Source organism: Peromyscus californicus, unplaced genomic scaffold, assembly GCF_007827085.1.
Source record: "Peromyscus californicus insignis strain IS unplaced genomic scaffold, ASM782708v3 Scaffold_1__1_contigs__length_55948999, whole genome shotgun sequence".
In the NCBI taxonomy this organism is placed as follows: domain Eukaryota; kingdom Metazoa; phylum Chordata; class Mammalia; order Rodentia; family Cricetidae; genus Peromyscus; species Peromyscus californicus.
Window position 1 is genome coordinate 23535541 of NW_026294492.1, and position 21664 is coordinate 23557204.

The following is a 21664-nucleotide window of genomic DNA, read 5'->3' on the forward strand; positions in this document are numbered from 1 at the left end:
GTGTCTTCCAGTTCTAGTGAGGAAATGCTGACTCAGAAATGTGATACTTTGGAATGTCCTTGCTCATGAGCCAAGACCCGTCTTTCCAGATTTAATTTTTCATTTGGGAGTCATATTTTTATTTGACAGTAAATTAGGCAAGTATCTGTAGAGTAGACCTATCATGAAAATATTCCCACCCCAAGTCTCATTGGCTTCTGCAAGTTAGGTTAAGGTTGAATTTTATCTTAAAAGCTTTTAATTAAGTAATTATAGTAGTCACAAACTACAGTCGTATTTTGCATAGTATTTGTGCTTAAGATTTGGTTTTGTATCACATAAAAATTAAAACCTTTATGTTAAGAGTCAGATAGATTTCCTGACTTGAGTACATGGCAAAGGAGAAATGCTTTGTGGAATCTAGTTAGGTTGCCTAGTTACTCTGCTTCTTTGATGAAGTCCTTGTTCCATTTCTGAATCTATCTTTCTTCTATACAAAAAAGAGCACTCATAATCTTACCATTCATATAGTTAAATCCAGAAAGATACAGGTGCTAGAAAGGCACTTTGCTGTGTTTGTCCAGTGGAATACTCTACTCCAGTGCAAGAGACCATACTTCTACTTCTCCTCTGTTTTCTTTTTTTTTTTTTTTTTTTTAAAGATTTATTTATTTATTACGTATACAGTGTTCTGTCTGCATGTATGCCTGCGGGCCAGAAGAGGGCACCAGATCTCATTACAGATGGTTGTGAGCCACCATGTGGTTGCTGGGAATTGAACTCAGGACCTCTGGAAGAGCAGTCGGTGCTCTTAACCTCTGAGCCATCTCTCCAGCCCCCTCCTCTGTTTTCTTAATGGGTGAGTCACATAGGCATGAGGAGTAAAAGAAGTCACATTCAGAAGGATAGGTATTTTGTAACATCATCTAAATAAAGGCAAACAATAGTTAAGCTGTATTCTGGTTGTAGAAGTTAGAATCTTGGCTGCCATTTAGAATGGTTAATCATTGTGAGGGACATGCTGGAACCAGGAGGCTCCAGGGTTGCAGGCAGTGCTCTGTCTTAATCTTGTACTTCATAAAAACTCATCACAATCTATATGTAGGGCTTGTATATTTTCAGTAGATAGTTTAGCTTTTCCTATTTTTATGAGCATATATTAATTATGCATAATGGTTTTATAATAGTATTTTTTAAAAAGATTTATTTATTGATTATGTATACAGTGTTCTGCCTACATGTATCCCTGCAGCCCAGAAGAGGGCACCAGATCTCATTACAGATGGTTGTGAGCCACCATGTGGTTGCTGGGAATTGAACTTGGGACCTCTGGAAGAGCAGCCAGGGTTCTTAACCTCCGAGCCATTTCCCCAGCCCCTCATGACAACATTTTATGTTTGAATGTATGTCGATCATATTTACCCCCATTACTCCCTCTTGCTCCTTCCCACTCCTGCTGATTAGTCTTCTCTTCCTAACTGGTCTTCAGTTTCAGGTCTTGTCTTGTCTTCCCAGTGAAGTTCATGCATGGGTTGTTTACAGGAGTCTGGGTGAGAGGGTATTTATAGGAGAGTGTGGGCTTACCAGTGGCTACACCCTGAAGAAAGTGTCTCTCCTTCTCCCAGTAGCCCTTAACTACCTAGAAATCCTCAGAGGGCTGTGGGCCCTTGTGAGCCACCACCCCCATGACAGGATGTTGACAGGCTCAGTCTTGTACAGCCCTTGTGCAGGTGATCAGGCTGCTGTGAGTTCAAGAGTGCCATGGTTGTCCTGTGTGAAAACAGCATTGCACAGTACTACCCCATCCTCCAGCCCTTAGATTCTTTCCACCCTCTTTCCCTCGACGTTCTGAGTCTTGGAGGGGATGCCGTTGATGTCCTGTTTATGGCTAAACATTCAACAATCACTTACTCTCAGCACTTTGATCATGTATGCATCTCTGTAGTTAGTACTGCCAACCTCAAAAAGAAACCTCTCTGACCAAAGCTGACAGCCAGTACTAAAGTGACTGCAGATTATGTCTGGGGTCTCTTGGCATTCCTTCTCCAGCTCCTAGACGTCTGCCTTGCCGCTGAGAGTGCCTTTATCTTCCGTTTTAAAGGCTGAAAATGTGTACCAAAACACCACCACCACCACCACACACACACACACACACACACACACACACACACACACACACACACACACAGTAAAAGAAACAAGAAAAGGCGATGGGGATGTTGTGAGAACTAGGTTTAAATCTCAGCTTCCTCACACTAAAAATCTGTCATCTCCCTCTCTGGGCCTTAGTGGTCATATCTGTAAGGTGGAGACAACACTTGCTTCCTCCATCAGAATCAATTCAGGCAAAACATGAAGGCACATTGGCAGCTAGAGGAAATACTCTCTGGATATAAAGTGACATTATGTTTCTGTTGTGCTTTTGTATTTGTTGTAATGTGACTTTTACCTGGGAAGTTATAAATTCCAAAGTGTTATTGAATGACATTTTGATCCACTGAACCATATTTGTTTGACTCTTTCACCAAAAAAGCTGTAGCGTCTTATCTGACTGCCTCCCCACTCCCCTTTAAAACTAAGCCTTTCAGCAAGCAGAGAGGAAGCTTTCCATGTGTGCTGGCTACAGTGGGGGGGACAGTGTCAGTGAACACTGTCAGTGAACAGTATTGAGAGCCCTTGTAAGGGAAAAGGAAAACTACTATGAGAGCAACATTGAATGAGCTTCTCAAAATGGCGTTAAGAGGCCCCTGGGAAGTAGGAATGCAGGTTTGCCTCAGCTGGGAACTCTGGTCATCTTGACATGGGAAGAGTCAGAGAGTTTCTTGTACGTAGACATACAAAACAATATCAAATGGTTATTGCTTTGCGGACATTTTCTTGTCTTTATCCTCTGTTGGCCTTGTAACCCCTCTACCTTCCCTACCCCATAGGAGAGCTCCCATTTTTTTTTTTTTTTTTTTTTTTTTTGGTTTTTTGAGACAGGTTTTCTCTGTGTAGCTTTGCGCCTGTCCTGGAACTCACTTGGTAGTCCAGGCTGGCCTCGAACTCACAGAGATCCACCTAGCTCTGCCTCTCGAGTGCTGGGATTAAAGGCATGCACCACCACTGCCTGGCCTTTCCTCCCTTCTTTAGCATAACTGGAGAGTTTTGAACCTGTGTCTCTTAGATTACAATCCCCAAGACTCCAAAGTCCTATTGAGTTTTGTACAGTCTGCATTTGGATTGATTGTCACACACAACCATAAAACCAAAGGAAAAGCCATTGAAATCCTTCGAACTGAGGAATGGTACGATCAGATTTACATTTGTCTACAGTGTGAAGAAAAAACTAGACATGTTGGCCATTTGACCAGGAATGAAAGAAAGGATGTCAACAGTGGTGTGAGCAAAAGATGAGTGTTTTGACATGGATGGTGGCAATGAAAGAATGATGGATTTAGGATTGGAGATAAAGTTACCAGGCCCCTTGATGACTTTAGTGAATTTGGAGAATGAGGGAAAAGGAAGAATAAACTTGTACGTTTCTTGGTCAAGCATCTGGGTGGGTGGATGCTGTGATTCTGTTTACTGAAATGGAGAGAATTGGGAGCAGTGGGACATGTGAGAGAAGGATGATTAGGGTGCTGATTTTGAATGACTGGGGTGCATAGAACTGTTAGACACTCACGCTAACTGTCCAAGTGTCCAGTAAGCAAGAGTGCAGCTCTCAGGAGAGGACTGTGTTGGGTATCCTTAGTGAAAGATCACCATGAGGTTACTGTGGAGAAAAGGAGCAGGGAGAGGTAGAGGGAGGAGAGCCAGTGCCCAAGGGGTAGATGCCGGAATTTAGTGCCTTGTGGTAGAGGAAGAGCCACCCCAGCCGGTAGAACCATTGAGGTAGTGCTGTCAGAAAAGGTGAGCGAGGCTAGCACTTCAAAGAGGGAGTAAGTGGGTGTAGAATGCTCCTAATGAGAGAGAAGTGGCCATTGGATGCAGCAGCATGGGAGTGCCCTAGTTAGGTCAGGGTAGTTGTGATGTGATGGCAGGGACAAAAGAGCTGAGTGGGACTGACCGAGCAGGAAGTGGTATTGGGGAAGCAGAGACCGCGTGTAGCCACCTTAACATTCCTCTGGATAGTCAGTTTAGAGAGTACACTGACTTCCCTGCAGAGTCTTAGCAACCCATGTAGTAGGGTTTGCGTCGTCCAGAAAGTGCTGTAGGAACTTAGCATTGGCCTTTGACCCCCGGTAGTTTTTCCCTGGTTAGGAGTTAAGAGATTCTGAATGTCAGAGGCATCTTCCATTTAAGAGTAAAATTGAATATTCAATCTGGGTTAACTTCTAGAGTTAGTATTTTGATAAATTAAAAAATGAATTACCTTTTCAGGAAAATAATGATAAGCCTTGAAAATTATGCAGAGTCTGTCTCATCTTGAAACACTTAGAAATCCACTTTAAAAAATGACAGTGTTGCAGTGAGACCAGCATGTAAGTAGGGATTGCATTTGGCAGTTACACACATGGCTTAAAGTCAGCATTGTTTCCGTGGTTTTGATTTTGCCTTTATAAAGAGAATTGTAATCGGTGTAGGTCAGAGTTTTTCCTCAAGCCTGTTATAATTAGCACTGTTCGCAGCTTAACCCTAAATAGTGTGTGTAATGAATCTGATAACACTTACCAAGCACTCCTACCATTCAATGGAAGCAAATAGAATTTGAATTTAAAAAAATTCCAAAACAGCAGGAAGGGCACCTAGCAGTTCAAAGATAACACAGCTTGCTTAGTCCTGTCATCGGAATCATTTGTACTTAGGGCTAGAAGTCATGTATTTCAGAATCATACGTTCTTACACACTACTGCAGCCCATTCACATATTGAATATACTGTAGAGTAAGACAGTCACTGGAAGAGAGCATTGCCATAGGGACAGCTTCCAAAGCAGGTCTGTCTGCCATGTCAGGCTCACTGCATTGACCAACATGCACACCTTTTTACAGGGTAAAGACAAGCCATTGATTTAGGACGTTTACCCTGTCTGGGGTAAAATATCAGCTTTTTGGCTTTGTTAGACATTAGAAACAAGAATGGTCTGAGAAGTAGTCATGGCCAAGAAGAGCCTAGGAGATATAACAACTAAATGTACTGTGGCGTCCTGATGGTCTCTAGCACTGAACAACCACCTTGAGTAAAAACTAAGGTACTGTAAACGATGTATGCATTTTAATTAATACAGAGTATTAATATTGATTCATAATAACGGTTGTCACCTATATGAGACTAATGTTAAGATGCTATACTAGGGGAATATGGATACGTGGTATACGAGGATTTTGTTCTGACCATTGCATTTTTTCTAGCAATCTAAACTATCAAAAGAAATGTTTGTCTAAAAAAAGAACATAGGAGCTATTTTTTATAGCTATCTTTGGAAAATACAACCTGCCACACCTGTGACTGGCTTTCAGTTATATGAACTTACTGGAAACACTGTGTCATGTGCCCTCTTACTGGTTGTTGAGAGGAGTAAAGGAGGTAAGGGAAGTAAGTATCCAGCAGAGTGCCTGTCTCCTCATGTGCTCCGGCAGAATATCTAAGCAGAGCAACAAGGAAGGACTGGCTTCGGCTCACAGCTCCAGAGCACAGTCCATCATGGCGGAGAAGTCGAGGCAGCGGGAGCGCTCTTACACAGCTGGTCTCTGTGTCACAGTCAGGGGGAGGAGAGCTGTGATAGCTAACTCCTCCCCCCTTTCAAAGTGCACCCCCACCGCAATGAGAGGATGTAGCTGTGGACACTTGCGTGAGAATGTAGCAGTAACAACGTGTTTTCTAGACTTTCTTTTTAAGTAGCTTCACTTTAAAATTTGAGCTATTTGTTAAATGCAATTTCAGTTTTCCAAATGTGCAGGTAAATTAAATTTAAGTACCCGGAAATTTCTTTCTTTTTGTGAAAATAACTTTTTAGATATTTTACTATACCAATGATACGTGTTTGTTAAGTTTAAAAAACCACCTCTCACTTATGCAGACTCTTTTCAGAACCTAATTAAATTATCTAAACATTAACAGACCGATAGTAGTAGTGGATTTTGATGGTCCTTCCATTTAACACAGTGTGATCTTTCACCAGCAAATACTTGAACCTTCTCCATCATTGTAATACAAGATAGGCAGGACCGACCGCTGGAAGCCACTCACTGTGGAGATCCTCAGCAGGTGTTTGCCATGCCTGGTTGGCTCCATTTGGTTTGTTCCTCCCATGGCCAACTAATTCTAACTGCCTGGAAAGATGCGACAGTTACGGGAACGTTAGCAGCTTGCTGCAGCCGATCTCTAGGTCGGCAGACCATGGAGTTAGTGCCGCTTTCCCTTGGAGTCCGAGCCTCCTTTGCACTCAAGGTGGGCTGTGCAGTGCCCTGGTTCCCAGCTCTCGCCATTCCTGGTACGTGGCGGGGAGATGGGAGAAGTGACATTTTATTTATTTATTTATTGTTTTTTTTTCGAGACAGAGTTTCTCTGTGTAGTTTTGCACCTTTCCTGGAAAGAAAAGACCAGGCTGGCCTCGAACTCACAGAGATCCACCTACCTCTGCCTCCGAGTGCTGGGATTAAAGGCGTGCGCCACCACCGCCTGGCTGAAAAGTGACATTTTAAAGAGCTGTGGTTTTAATTAGAGGCTATGAATTGGCCTTTTTTTAGCCCGTATTTTTAATCAGCACGTATTCCCATTAGTTATAAATACTTGCTAACGTTTACTTTCTTCAGTGTTCAAATTTAATACACACTCTTAGATTTCAAATAAAATTCTTACATTTATTGTTGAATAATGCTTGAATTTTTCTAGCAAAAAGATCATTTCACTTTTTTTTATTGCCTTGCTCCCTGCTCCCCGCTCCCTTTTTTGAGGGTTTCAACATTGTAGTCAGGGCTGGCCTTGGACTTAATATGCCCAGACTGGCCTCAGACTTGAGGCTGTCTTCCTATCCTAGCTTCTCAAATGCTGGGATTACAGAGTGAGCTAACATGTTCAATTTTTTGGCTGTTTGTAATGGTAACTGAATACTCCCTTCTAATCTATAATGCAGTAGTTCTCAACCTGTGGGTTGTGACCCCTTTGGGGTTGAACGACCCTTTCACAGGGGTCACATATCAGATATCCTGCATATCAGATATTTACATTATGATTCACAGCAGTAGCAAATTTACAGTTATGAAGTAGCAATGAAAGTAATTTTATGGTTGGGGGATCACCACAACACGAGGAACTGTATTAAAGGATCGTAGTGTTAGGTCTGTTGAGAACCACTGCTCTAATGAGTAGAGTAGAAACAGTGTGTATATCATGCCAGTTTTTTAAACTTTAGTATTTTTTATTTATTATTTATTTTACATCCTGACCACAGCCTCCCCTCCCTCCTGTCCTCCTACTTCTTTCTCCCCTCCTCCCTCTGCTTCCCCTCTCCCCACTCCTCCTCTGTAGTAGCTCAGAACAGGACAGGCCTCCCATGGGCTTCAGCAAAGCATGGCATATCAAGCAGCCATAAGACCAAGCACCTCCCCCTGTATTCGGTTTGGGTAAGGAATCCAGCATGAGGAGTAGGTCCCCAAGAGCCACTCAAAGCCTCGGGGACAGCCCTGCTCCCATTGCCAGGAGTCCCACATACAGACCAAGCCACACAGCTGTCAAGTATGTGCAGAGGGCCGAGGTTGGTGCCATGCAGGCTCCCTGGTTGTTGGTTCAGACTGTGAGTTCCCATGAGCCAGCCTAGTGGTTTCTGTGGGTTTTCCTGTGATGTTCCTGACCCCCCTGTTTCCAACAATCCCTCCTCCCTCTCCTCAGCAGGACTCCTGAGCTGGGCCCAATGTTGGGCCTTGGGTCTCTGAATCTGTCTCCATCAGTCACTGGATAAAGGCTCTCCAGTGACAACCGGGGTAGTCACCAGTCAGATCACAGGGGAGGGCCAGTTCAGGCTATGCATCCACTGCTGCATTAGTCTTCTACCTGACTCTGAAGCTCCCCTTTCCAGTCATCTGTCCCAGCACTGTCTCCCTCCACCCACCCCCCTCCCCGATCCCCCAAGTTCCCATGCCTACCAGCCTCCATTCCAACCTGGAGATCTCCTCTGTTTCCCCTTCCCAGAGAGATCCATGAATCCCCCTTGGGCCCTTGCTTTAGTATTTGTACTTTACAAAAGGAGGTTTGTATTAATGCTTTGTAGCAGAGTGTATTTTAGCTTGCTAATTGTTTCTCTCTCTCTCTCTCTCTCTCTCTCTCTCTCTCTCTCTCTCTCTCTCTCTCTCTCTCTCTCAACCGGCATTGATCCTCTTGTAGCTCAGGTTGGCTTGAACATAGCTGTTGATTATAGTTTATACTGGCTGGTAAGCTGTTCTGCTCACTTCTGGTAACTCATGCTCATGTTTGAACTCTGTGACTGGTTAGAATCAAGCCTAATAGAGAGCAGTACAAGCTTGTTAGCAGACACCGAAGCACTGATGTGTGGATAAACTGGAAGATGAAATTAGTGCCTCTTGCTTATGGGATAAAGACTGAATTGCCTTGTAGTCAGGAAAGGGCATTAACTGAGAAAAACTTCAGTCACAGCCTTAAATGACATATTTTAAAAATATTTTTAGTATAAAGTTAGGACATGAAATTTTTATTTCACAGTGTCATAGTATCACACATGTAAGTAATAGAAAATTGAATAATAGTTTAGCATTTTTAACGAGTTATGAGCTGGTGTTTTTTCACTTTGTTGTAGACAGATAGAAACTTTGGCACATTTTGGAAAACCATATCCCTAAGCAGCCTCACCATCCCTGTTCTGCAGGCTTCGTCCAGGCACGCCCTTGTTCTCGTGGATTACTGTTGCTTCACTTTGGCTTGTTTCTGTTCACGAGCCTCCCTCTTCCCAGCTCCCTTTGACCCTTCCTGTACGGTTGTTTTTGAATTTTCTTTGTGAGGGTACTGCCAAGCTGTCCACTAGAGTTTGGTTTTTCCATCTTTCTGAGAGTGGAACTTGCTTCCCTTGTGACTGAGTTCTAGACAGTGGGGTGTGATTAGAAAGACTTTGTCCCCTCACATCCTTAAAGTTATATGTAGGATGAACATGAACTGGGCACGAGGAGCCTCAGTGCAAGTAACCTAGACCCCTGAATGGCTCTGTGGGAGGAGAAAGCTGCCTACCAACCCAAGGACTCCTGTAACTGTTACATATCATGGTGGATAGTTTTGTCAACTTGACACAATCTGGAATCATCCTCCAAGAGAGTCTTAGTGAGGAATTGTCTGGATTGGGTTACCTGTGGGCATGTTGGTGAGGGATTTTTAAAAAATAGGTTGAGGTGCAGTACCAGTCATAGACTGGGCCCTGGACCAAATACAAAGGAAAGAGCAAAGTGACCGTTAACATGCGTGCATGCATTCTGCCCCAGCTCTTGACGGTGGATGTCATGTGACCAGCGGCTTCCGGTTCCTGCTGCCTTGACTTCCCTGCAGTGATGGACCGGCACCTGGGATTGTGAGCCAAAGTAAACTTCATCTCTTTCAGATTAATTTTTGTCAGTGTTTATCACAGCAACTAGAAAGGACGAAGGCACATGTCAAGAAGCAAATGCTGTGTTAGCTATTACTTATTCCTTTTCTGTGAGTGTCCATCCTGCAGTCCAGGATAGCTAGGAATATGGCTCAACACAAAACCATAAACTTAATTAGAACATTATAGGCTTTTTTGTGATTTTTTTTGGGGGGGAGTGTAACTCAGTTGTGCAATTTTGAGTGTGAACTTTGTAGGACAGCACATCATCCTGCACTGTTAAGGAAACTGAATGTATGTATGCTCTCTTAGTCTCTAGACTACAGTTTGGGCAACTCTGGATATATGTCCCAATATAATTCTTCATCTACTGTGGCTAGAGAAGCCAAACGGTTGGAGTGTGTTGTAGGACATAGTTTTTGACTACTCTTGTTTACTTGGATTATTTTTTTTCATCCCAAATTGTAAGATAGGTATTTGCTATTCACTGAAAAAAAAAAAAGCCATGAGTTTTCATGGGCTTTTTAAATGAAGGGTTCCATGGCCATTATCTGAGTGCCTCTCTGAGCAGATGAGTTTCCATGGTGAATTTATAGGCCGCATGACTTTTAAATTGACTAAATTTTCAGAGATATGTCTAATAATATCTTAATGATTGCACTGTATTGCTCTGAAACCTACTGCTTCTGCTCACCAAATAGAAGAGTTACACTTCCGACAAATACTTTAAATAATATTATGACTATTAGTTAGTTTTCTTCAGGCCTCTGAGCTTTTGTTATATTTTTACAGGCCTTCACATTAATTTCTTCATTTATGTTTTTATTTGTTAATGATAAGAACATGTTACATGAAACACTTGAAAATAGATGGATAGAGTTCCGGTCATTCTCCATCTGCTCCTTATTTTCATTTTTGCTAGTCTAAGGAAAAAAAGGGTCACAGATGTAATACTTTAATAGCAAAGCAGACGTTCCAGATATTAACCCTGTTATTATTTGTACAAAATATAGTTTGTACATGAACTGAAACCCAGTCATTGTTTTTACAGAATAAGCCATAAAAAAGTGTTTTGTAACAGTTGCAGAGAATTTCATGGTTGATAGAATTCAATCTGACATGCTTTGGATAAAAATGGATAACTTCATTTAAATTACAAGTACTATATAATTATCACGGCATCCCAAATGGTTTTAAAAGAAAGCCTAATACAAGGATATAAAGAATATAGTGGCATGATCTTTTGTGAGCAGATCTCCTGTTTCTATTTTTTCTTTTATATTTTGTCAGTTTTTTTTAAAACAAATTTCCAGTTTAGAATTATTTTCTAGAAAGGAAAATGCATGTGATGTATCTCTGGTTCCACCTTCTTGCTCCGTCCGGCATGGTGCCCACATGGCATGGTTCCTCGAGTCCTAAGGCGACTCTAGACCTGTTCCCAGCAGCAGGCCTTTGAGGCCGCTGGTGAGTGTTTCTCTAAGGACTAGTTCTTTGTGTCTTTCTAGTTATGAAGTCCCTGCCTGATACATGTTAGGGATTTTTTTAAAAAGATTTATTTATTTTATGTATATGAGTGCTCTGTCTTTATGCATACTAGAAGAGGGAATCAGATACAGATGGTTATGAGCCACCACGTGGGTGCTGGGAATTAAACTCAGGACCTCTGGAAGAGAGCAGCCAGTTCTCTTAATCACTGAGCCATCTCTCCAGCACCCGAGACTTTTTCTCTTCAAGAAAAAAATACACACATATGGCTTAGCAGTCAGTTCTAGATGTCAAATCCCTGAGCGTATCTAGGCAGAGTTACTCTGCCTTGAGAGTGGATTAAAAGAGAGGCACTGATTTGACTACTTCATTTTGCTTGTGTCTATTGACATGAATGATTGCTGTCTTTGTTTTACTTGAAATATTGTTTGTTTAGTTATCATAACCTGTACCTTAAAAATCTTTTATTAAAGGCAGCGGCATGACCATGAGCCGTAGAAGCAATATGATCAGGATGTTGTTTGAAGAAGTGTAATTTCACGAGGGAAGCAATTTATTCTTTGTCCTGTGAGTTGTTAGGTATCCTGCTGACCCAGTGAAATCAGTAGTTCTGCATCTGGAGTAAAGAAAAAGAGTCTGCAGCCTGAATATCAGCTCTCGCACATCTAAAACGTTGGAACAATGTCTTCTAATACCACGTGACTCAAATTTCATACTTTCCATTAGTGATTAATTCTACTCTTCGTTTGTTTGTATGTTTTGAAGACAAGGTTTCCCTGTGTAGCCCTGGCTGTCCTGGAATTTACTCTGTAGACCAGGCTGGGATTGAACTCAGAGATCCACCGATCTCTGCCTCCCGAGTGCTGGGATTAAAGGTGTGCACCACCACAGCCCGGCTTGCTCAATACTACTCTTAAGATATGTATCAGTGATAGGCTCTATTCAGACCCCCAATGAAAGAAATGCTGACTTCTGAGTATCCTTTTAAAATATTGTTGGGGATTTTGTTATTATTATATAAAAATCCCTGGGGGTTGATGACGAATGCCTTTAATCCCAGCACTTAGGAGGCAGAGGCAGGTGGATCTCTATGAGTTTAAGGCCAGTTTGAACTATAGAATGAGTTCTAGGACAGCTAAGGCTACACGGAGAAACCCTGTCTCGAAAAAATAAAAAATAAAAATAATGCTCTTTGCACCGTTTGGAAAATGAGCAATCGTGGTCACTACACAGGGACAGCTGTTAGTAGTGTTTTGAGTGACTGATCTTTCTTCCTTTCAGTGACGTTACTTTATCTACTTTTTGGTCCCCCTTTGCTCTCTGATTTATTTTGCATATTTTAACATTTTTGGTACTAAGTACTAATTATACAAAACGATGCAGTGCATTTTTGTACATGTATAAAATGCACTCTGATGATATCCATGCCCCACTTTGCTCATAAGTTCCCTTTCCCTGACTTTTCTCTTCCCTGGTGAATGAAAAACAAAATAAAAGGAGAAGACATGACTGCTCCTAGGTATGGTGGGGGAGAAAGTTTATTGTAGATAAAAGGGAGAGCAAAGCCAGAGGCAGAGACACTTGGGAGAGTCCAGAATGGACATGACACTGAGCCATGTGGGGAGAAGGGACAAGGTACAGCAGCCAGGAGGCCCAAAGAGTAGATGAAAGGACCAGGTAGCCAAAACGGTTGGATTACATAGGGAAGAACAGCTAAGGAAGGGCCGCCTAGCCCCGGGGCTGGAGAATTCAGGGTAGGGGCCCCTGTGCCAGCCAGGAGGGCCCTGTAACAGGTAGGGAAGGGATGCAGGGAGAACCTGGCTGCCAGGTCTGCTTTGATATGTTAAGTAGGCACTTCAGCGATGTCCCAGGTTTGAAACCTAACTCCTGATAGCCCCTCCTCTGCCTCAACCCTCCCCATCCCACATAGGAAACAGACTTACAGCTGTCTTTATAGTTTCCAAGGTAGTAGTTCTTTCTTACAACATCTCATAATTTCTCTTTTCCATCAGCATTTGTGATCTGCAGAGTAGATTTGGCTAGCGTTATTCCTGTGTTGGTAATCACCATTTGGCTTTCTTGTTTTCAGATATAATTACGTACCACACAGTTAAAGTGGTGTTTGCTTATCAAGTTTACTAGTCACTGGCTTATAGATTGGAGTTGTGCAGCCGCTGTCTAAGTGTGGAACCTTTCTTTTAAGTTCCCCAAATAAAGTTTGGACTCACAGTCACTTTCCATTTCCTGAAACCTCTGCCTTAGGGGGCCACCCACCTGTTGTCCTCTGTCTCTGTAGCTTTGTCTATCTGGACATTTCCTAGAAACACAATCGGAGTGTCCATGAACCTTTGGCTACGTCTTTCTCTTTAGCACAGTGTTTGGAGGCAGTCTGTCTAGCATGGAGCAGTACTTTCTTCCCTCTGGGGTTCTGAGGTATTCACTGGTAGATCTATCTGATCTATTGCTTACCCATTCAGTAAGTGATGAACATTTGTGTAACTTCACTTTAAGACTGTTATTAACCGTGTGCCTATGAATTGTAATTGATCTTGTGTGGCTGTATGCTTTCATTTCACTTGGTGTACACTGAGGAGTAGAGTTCCTGGGCCATGATAGAACTCTATGGTTAACGTTTTGAGGGCTGTAATAAGTAATTGGAAAAGGAAGGTAGTCTTTTAAATACCGGCTGGATGGCATCTTGGCTACCCTAATCATCCTTTCTGAGATGGTTTCACATTGGTTGTGTTCCGCTCAGTGTGGGTGTATGTGGTTTTAACTTTTAGGTCTTAGAAATCTTTTGTAATAACAGGAAATTGTTGAAGTACAGTGTTTTTGCCATTTACACAGGAAAATGTTGGTGACATTTCATTAAAAATCTCGCATATATTGTTTGAAATAATTTGGAAGCAACAGAATCCAACAGAGATCCAAAGAGTTCAGTGAAGCTTCTTCAGGACTTGCCAGTCACCTCCCTCCACCCCCCCCCCCCCCCCCATGGTGTGGACCATAAGGACGGACGGCAGCACCAGCCCACTCCTGTCTGTCGTGGTCCCAGTTCACTGTGACTGTCCCTCCCCCAGGCCCAGGCCCTGCTCGTGTATTAATTCCTTTTCAGTGGCTCCCTTACTGTGGTGTCCTCAATGGTCACCCTGTCACAGCTGGCTGTGTCCTGTTAGATACAAGTCGGACCTACCTTCCTACCCCTCACTTTCTTCATTGTGTGTCAGCTGAGACACTGGGCTGCCAGACCACATGTTTATAAAGCCCAGTGGCTTTAATTCCAGCCCCAGACAGACAGACAGACAGGCTGCTGAGTTTCTGTGAATTGATTTACTGTGTTCTCAGTGTTCCTCAGTCCTTGCTGAGTGCACTCCACCATACACAGCGGGAGGGCTGGGCCCCATGCTGCTGCCCCTCCTAGTACCCTGCCTGAGGATGGTTAGCTTTGGAGAGTGACTGGTGCTTGTTTTCTGCAAATGCTTGAAATACTTGGGCAAATTTAGGCAAATCTTCCGGGTTTTCCTTTTTCTCAATTAACACATGAATACTTGAGAGTAAACAGGGGTGCAGTTATGTGCTGATTTTGATTTTCCTCACATTTTAACAATTGTTTCCTGTTAGAACCTTACCTGTAAGGACTCACCTTTTCCTCTCCCCACACTCCCTTCTCTGCTTCCTCAATCCTCCATCCCACATCTTTCTCTTACCTCACTCTGTCTGGTTTTGATGACCTCAGACTCTGTAAATATGATTTTACCAGAGCCTGTGCTTACTTTAACAGTCGCTGGTACTTCTGTTAGTCACTCAGTAGCTTGAACCTGGGATCTTTTTGCCTCTTCGGTCTCTGGAGTGCTTGGGATGCTGGCGTGCACCCCCATCCCTGGTTTATGTGGTGCTGGGGATGGACAGGGCTCTGTGCATTCCAGGTAGCACTCTCTGCTGCTTACATCCCTGGGCCTCCTTTGCACGTGTTGACCAGCTAGTTTTGTCTCATGAAGGGAGAAACTGAACACGGGTTTAAACATCAAGTTTAAATGGGCCTAAGTGCCGTGAAGTCAGTTGGATGAGTTTTGTTTTCTTTTGAAGGTGGGTGTCCTTATATAGCTTAGGTTGGTCTAGAACTCATGATCATCGCTCTTCGGCCTCTCCAATGCCGTAGTTACAAGAGTGCCACAAAGCCTGGCTCAATGATGGCCTCGAGTTGCTTTGGTCAGGCTCAGGATTATTGGTGGTGTCACTACAGTTTTAGGTCAATGAGAAGATTTTTTTTTTAATCATTCCTGCCTTAATGTATTTTGAAATTGTTTTTAAATTTGAGTGTAAAATTTTACGTTGAGCTTAGGGTCTAGCAAACAGTCATTTGGCTAAGAGCTTGGGTTATTTCTGCTTTATCACTTGATATCCGATTGAACTTTGATACTGGGGTAAAATGGAAACCCACGGGCCTTGCTGAGATTAGATCTTTGGCTACACTTCCTTTTAGTGTGAAGTACCAGGTGGAAATGCCTTCCTTATAAAACATTATGGGAAACCTCGACTCCCTTTGACTATCCCAGTTGTGGACTATCCCATCCTATGGAGGAGACTGTCCGTTGCCCTGGCGGCCATCCTCGTGGACAGATTTCTGTGCGTTTCATTTAATATTGTTTGGTTTCTAGAGACTGGTTTTTGATATTGTCCAGGCTAGCTATGAACTCGTGGACTCAAGTAATCCTCCTGCCCCAGCCTCAGAAGCGCCAGAACTATACTCCAATGCCTCTGTGTCTGTCTGCGTTATCTATATTAGCCACAGAGCATCGGGAGCTTAGGAGAGGGAAGTTCACACCCCCAAAATGAAATCATGGTCTTTTTCTGTGAGCAGTGTATCTTGGAGCCAGGCATGCTGGGATCATGCTTATAATCTCAGCACTTGGGATGGATCTCAAGTCTGAGGTTTCAAAAGAAATCCTCTTCAAGAGCTCTTGAGTGCGGTGTAGGAAGCATGCCAGCCCATTTCTTCCAGCGGCTGCATGGGGTCTGCAGCGTGGGATGCCGTACCCTCATCTGGCCTGCCCCATCAGTGGACTGTTTGACTTCACCTTTTCTCTGTGGTGTGACAGTGGACCATGCTTGTACACACAGCTGAGGATTTCTCTGAGGTAAACACTAAGAGCTGTTTCATGATGCTAGACATGCTTGGTGCCATAACAGCTGCTTAACCAGTTTGCCCTGTGAAGGGCTTGTTCCACTTTATACCCCTTCAACTGGGAAGGGAAGGACGCTGGCAGTTTCAGAATATAGAAGGCAAAGCAGATACTTTTTCTCCTGACTGCATGTATCTGATTGGGCTGTTTATAAAGTATCTAAGTTATTACGTGTAACATTTTTATAAACAGTGTGGAGAGGCACAAATAAAGCACATGTATCTCAAGGGCACAGTTTTGTGAAACTTCCGTTATTCCATTCCTAAGTGTAGCCAGCACCAAATCAAGAAACAGCATTTCGGTGTCCCCCCTCCCAAGACTGCTTATCTGTTTTGGAATTTCAGTAAAAAGAGTCACATTATGACATCTACTTTCTTCTTTCTGCATACTGACTTGTGAGTACATTTGAAGTAAAAGATTGCATCGGAAGTTAGAGAACTGAATATTTGTATGAAGTGTTTACTTAGACTATGTAGGTAAGTCTCATGCAGACACATACAATTCTTCTCTGTCCAAACATCAAAGGTAGATAATGAAATAAGCACTTTCATTTGGACACCACCCTTGCTGCTCTTGCCTAGTTCGAGGAACTGCCAGGGTGGACTTCCCCGAAAGGAGCTGTTAGAGCAAGCTTGTTGACTGTGTCTGCTGGGTGTTGAAACTTCTCACTTTCTTCTAGGAGATGGAACTGAAGCTTGACCCAATTCTGCTCCTTCATAGTCCTGTTGTGTTTGTCAGAATGGGGAAATGTGGTTTGGTTTCTTGTAAGACCTTTCCGACAATGATGCCTGTTTACCTGTATGTTTTGTACCTGAGAAAAATCCTATTTTCTCCTGCTACTGTAGGAAGAAAGAATTGACATGGTTTGTCTCTTCCCAGTTATAGTGTCTCTGTCTTTTTTCCAAACAGTTAAAATGGTCCAGAGCAAATTCTATGTTATTTTTGTAGCTTCTTCTGAGTACTCAACAGAAAATATTTTAAGTTTTTGACTTATTTGTCTAAAGAAGCCTTTGTCCTGATGCTTTGTGTATTTATCTTCAGAATATTTTGAATGGGATTTTTAAATAAAGTTGTTTCCTGATACTGTGCTTTAATAAAGACTCATTTGCATGACCAGGAAGTAAAGACGAATAACATTGGTGACATTAGATTTTAATTTATTTTAAATGAGTAGTCTGTTTCCTGAAAGAATTTAAAGTTGGGTATAATAAAAGACATGTGTGACAATGCCATCGACAATAAAAATGAAGGACTGCAGAGAAGAAAGAGGTAATAACCATCAGCTTTGTTTCTAGAAAGATCTTTCTGTCCCTTGACATTGGAAAGGAAAACAAGTACCACTCTCCTGGGGGATAAAGAGACATTCTAGTTTACTGGGCAAGGCAGATGTATTTATGTTACCAGGTTCTGAAAAAAATAAAAATGATTCGGGTCCTTGTTTTGTGCAGAGAAGCTTACGTAAACAGTGGTCACAAGGAAAATGCGGATGTGTCCGTGAGAATGGGGCTGTGCAAATTAGTATGCATGCATAGATTTAAAAGAAATTAGTGTATTTGATTTTATCATGGGAGTCAAGATTTACATGTTTCTTACTTACTAGTTTAGAGATTATGAACTTCGCTGATATATTTGTCTCAGCTAACTCTTAAGGATTGTTTTTTTTGTAAAGTAATTAGGGGTTGTAACGAATATTCTTAACCATGGATTAATTAGTGTGTTCTTGAAATTATTATAATTAAAATATTTTAAATTGTAAAATGCATGTTTATTCTTAAAAACTTAGATGCAAAAGTAAATGAATCAAGGATTGACCTCTCCATGTTTCATTCAAGAGTGGGGAAGACCTATAAAATAAATATTTATGTTGTTGCTCATGTAACATGTATATGAAATATGTGAAGAATGGATATTGATAATCTAAAAACACACGGTGAATATACATGTTAGTCACAATCCTTAAGAAATAGAACCTTACTAGTACCTTAGAAGCTTCCTATGTGCTTCGCCACAGCTATTAGCCATTTATGAGTCATTTCCATTTTTTTCTTTAAAAATTTACTGCCTACCTACGTATCTGCCTATCTGTATACCTACCCACCCACCCACCCACCCACCCACCTACCCACCTATCTACTCACCTACCTACTCACCCACACACCCACCCACCTACCTACTTACCTAGGTGTTCTTGTTTGTCTGCTTGTTTTGTTTTAATTGAGAGGTAAGCATACTCTGCTACTGCCATCTTTAGCTGAAGACTCTGAGACTCTCAAAGGTGCTGGGGCAGCTGGGAATGATCATAAAACCAGTTTCTAGAGAGTTGATCAGATCCTCTTCTTGGGGAAGCTGTGGGCAAGTGTTGGGTGATTTCTGGTAAACATACTCAGCAGTCAGGGCATCTGGTGGGACCCTTTGGGTGTTGGCTGTCCAATGGAGTGAATGTGTGTTCATTCTGCTTCTTAGTTCATGGTGACTGCCTTCCACCTCACAGGAGTGTGTCAGAACAGATGCCCGAGACAGATAAAATATAAGTGTCATCTGCTGATACGGAAACCAGGTATGGAAAGGACAGCAACGCTTGTATTATCCTGTGGTCAAGAAGCCAAGTTCAAACTAGAATTGGTGCCAGACTCACTTGGGCCTTCCATTCGGGGCTCAGAGAGATGTTTTGTTTAGCAGCGCGGAGCAGAGTCTTCCATTGTCTCTCTTAAGTTGTGCGTCTCTTGTCTCGGTCACCATCTACTGCAATAAGAAACTCCTCTGGTGAGAGTTGAGGCGTACACTGACCTATAGGGATAAAGATAAGGATCTACAGGAGGTACTTCCTTTCCTGACACATTGCGTTTTAATCAAAATTAACAGGAGTGTAGTTCAGTGGTAGAGTGCTTATGTAGCATGTGAGAGGCCCTAGATTTGATCCTCACCACCTTAAAACAAAACAGTAAGATAACTTGTTTATCAAAAAGGATATAGGTAACAGGAATAGAGAGAAAGATTTACTGCATATACCCCAAGAAACAAAAGTATATACAAATCAACTGTCATTAGAAAATGGTAATCATGTAGTTTACAACCCGATTTTCGCTAGCTCTGTGTTGTTCTGCCCTAGAATCTGCTCTTTACTCCTCGGCAGCACAGGGCTCTTCATTCTTTTTGGGTTGGTCAAGAGGAGTCTTTGAAGGAGCTGAAGGGACAGGAGACTGGCATGAGGATTTGTCTGCATTTCTGGTCAGCCTCTTTGTGGAGTAATCTTGGGTTTATTATGCCATATGTCTCCCCATCAGACTTTTAAAAATTCACCTAATAATATTTGTATCCACCTGTAGGAATTGTGCGCGCACGCGTGCGCGTGCACACACACACACACACACACACACACACACACACACACACACACAATCAATCCACATTTGAGGCTTTTGTTTGGATTGGATGGAAATGTTAAGTGTTTATTTTAGGACACGTGGCATTGTCAGGAGCTACAGGAAAGTCCTTTTATTTAATCCTCAGATTTACAAATCCACTGTAGCATAGTACATACCCAGAAGAGAATGTGAAGTAGACTAGAATAAAGGTCCTTTGAGTGGGTGCTAGCCAGTTGGCTAGAGTCATTGTTACTAGAATGCCTTTTGTTATTTTTCACTTTTTAAAGTTAGTATACAAAGCAATGGTTTCAGTATGATATTTTCATATCATGAGTTGCTTTTGCAGACTCCCTGTAGTATTTAAAATTCAACTTTGAATTTGAGCAAGATTACAGATTTCTTCCATGTGATAGATGTTTGGGTTGTATATACAATGTGAAGTCTGTGGACTTTGTTTACAGTGCTGGGGACTAGACCCACTACCTTGCAAGTGTTCTTCCACTGAGCAGGGTCCATGAAAGTTACTCAGGTGCTGGTACATTCACTGTAGCCAGGCAGGCCTTGAACCTGGATTTCCCTGGTTCTGTTGAGTGGTAGCTGGGACGACACATCTGTGCTGGCAAGCAAGGCAAACCTTTAGATGATAAGTAGGTAAATACTTATCATCCTGCCTGTATAAAGTGTCTGATAAAGAAAAGGAAGCCTATATTCAGACTAGCAGAGGTCTTAGAGGGGATCTGCCCTAAGCCTCCTCATGTTACAGGTGAGGTGTCCAGGTAAGGAAGTGTGTGCTCATGATCAGTTGGTGTCGGTCCTGCCTTGAAGACCTTTTTGATAGTGGCATTTTTCAGTCCCGTAATTTTTGCCAGTATGTCTTATGAGTTATCTATTGCAAAGTCCAGAGAATGCTCTTTTTTTTTTTTTTTTGGTTTTTCGAGGCTGGCCACAGAGATTCCCCCTAATTCTGCTTCCTGAGTGCTGAGATTAAAGGCATGCGCCACCACCACCCGCCCAGAGAAGACTCCTAACAAAGCCAGGGTGTCCATGTTTGTGTCACTTGTAACACTTATCTCAAAAGATGAGTCCTAAGCCTTAGGTGGTTGTCTCCCACTCTGTGTGCCAAGATGCAGTGCTGTTTTCCCCATCCTGACGCGGGTGCGGCTTTCTCCCTAGGGCCAGTGCTCTTACGATTTCTTGCATACCAGCATTCTGAACCTTGTTGTTCTTCTACGTCAGTAGTTTCTAAGTCTCTACAGCTTGCTGTTTCTGATTTCTAAGAATCGTATGTTGTTTGTCTGCCTGAATTCTCTCTCTGCTCCCTCCACCAGTTCCTCCAGGAGGATGCCTTCTTCAGTACCTTAGTGAAGCAACCATTATCCTTGCCCCATTCATGATTTTTTTCATGATAACTGCTATAACCGGAATCACAGGTTAACCTATATCGCTTGTGTGTGTGAACTAAAGGATATTAAGTTAAGAGAGACTTAATGAGCCTTTCTCATTTAGCTCCTGTGAACTTGTAAAATTCAGAATACTTTTTTTATAAAGTATTAAAATTTGGTTTCCAATTATGTCTTTATAGTATAATTCTTTTAAAGTATGTGTATTTAATTATAAAAATAATACAGTCTTGAAAAAAATGTATAACACAGCAGATTGAGTATAGACACCAACACCAAAATCCCCAGAGCCAGTTCTCAGCTTTGCTATTTAGTAGCTGTTTAACCTTGAGCACATTACTTTAACATTTTTGTGCCACAGAATCCTGATGTCTAGAACAGAGGTATTAAAAATACTCACGCCATGAGATTATTGTGACTGTTCAAGTCTATTCAAACCAAATACATGAAATAATATCTGGCGTATTAAAAAAGCTTAGAAAAATATTTTAGATCATTATTACTGAAATAATCTGAAGTATAGGATTTCACAAGAACACAGCTTTTATCTCAGTCATTTTAAGAGTTTGTATTTGTGAAACAGAGTATCATTATGTAGCTCAGGCTGGCTTCACATTCACTCTGGAGCTTTAAACTCATGATCCCTGCCTCCCAAGGGCTAGATGACAGGCAGGATCACAGTTTACAATACCCAGGCGAGCTGGGCATGTTGCTCAGTGGCAGAGCTGTACTAGGTATGCAG

At 42.2% G+C, this 21664-nt stretch overlaps 1 protein-coding gene across 3 annotated transcripts in view; it reads left to right on the plus strand.

Moving 5' to 3' along the window:
- The window catches only part of Lclat1 (lysocardiolipin acyltransferase 1), a 129179-nt gene that overhangs the window by 25094 nt on the left and 82421 nt on the right, over positions 1 to 21664 (plus strand). Inside the window, exon 1 of one of the 3 annotated variants that reach the window (XM_052746232.1) lies at positions 19365 to 19385. The exons of the other annotated variants lie outside the window; for them this stretch is intronic. The gene's annotated coding sequence lies outside the window, so the exon portion shown is untranslated. Of the gene's footprint in view, positions 1 to 19364; positions 19386 to 21664 lie in introns of those variants that run through there. 3 annotated transcript variants of the gene reach the window in all.